Raw genomic sequence first — 932 nt, 5'->3', positions numbered from 1 at the left:
AATCTTTGATCTCAGCATCTATTTCTCCAAGTCTGTAAAATGTCATCAAGGATTCTTGCTATTTACTTTGTCATAAAAATAACAACTTATTCCACATTATTACTTTATTTCTTAAAAAATAGCCTTATACAGTTTGATGTGTAATTAACCAAAGTAGGAAAAGAGGGCACATATCCTTTTCCTTTTCATGGAAGATGAGATTTTTTCTATTTCATCTTTTGAGGTGAATCAAGGTGAATAGATTAACATTAAGAGTGTAGTTTTCTAGATGAACAGCTCCTCAATCAGAGAATAAATGGGATCCTTAGCTGATGGATACTGGAATAGCCTGTAATAGGCAAGTTAACCGCAAATAAATGTGTAATACTGGTAATTAAACAGTTGCAGACCATGAGTGGCAGAATCAACAGGAGAGTGTAAACTGTCTGGTAAATGTAGTTCTATAAAATGCCATATATATCCTATGACAAGTCCAAGTCAAGAGAAGAAAGGAACACCTTAAAAGCCCTAGCTGTTGGTAGCAAAACAGCCAATACTGACAAAGTTATAAATGAACAATTATTTATTGTAACATCATCACAATGCTGTGCTGCAGTTTTTAATCACATTTTTAATTTATTTAATTTAAAATATCTTCACCTCAAATTAGTATTGGCTTGCCCCTATACATCATACTTTTCCTTAACAACAGAGTTGTGCTGGTCATCTATTAACCTGTCCTGTGTTGTTCCCGAAAATATTCATGTTGACCTCAATCCGAATATTTTCGTGTCTACATCAAAACGTTTATGATACTAGATGTTGCTATGCGTCACAATTTTTATATTAAAACGAACTTTTGAAATATAGTTTTTTTGTTGTTGTTATATTTTTCAATATATTTATTTTCTTTGTGCAACATAAAAAAAATAATTTTTAATGACACAGTAAAC

This window comes from Centruroides sculpturatus, unplaced genomic scaffold (assembly GCF_000671375.1).
Source record: "Centruroides sculpturatus isolate CEXI.00-Female unplaced genomic scaffold, Cexi_2.0 scaffold1625, whole genome shotgun sequence".
NCBI lineage: Eukaryota > Metazoa > Arthropoda > Arachnida > Scorpiones > Buthidae > Centruroides > Centruroides sculpturatus.
The sequence above is the reverse complement of the archived record's forward strand: the minus strand, read 5'-3'. Positions refer to the sequence as shown.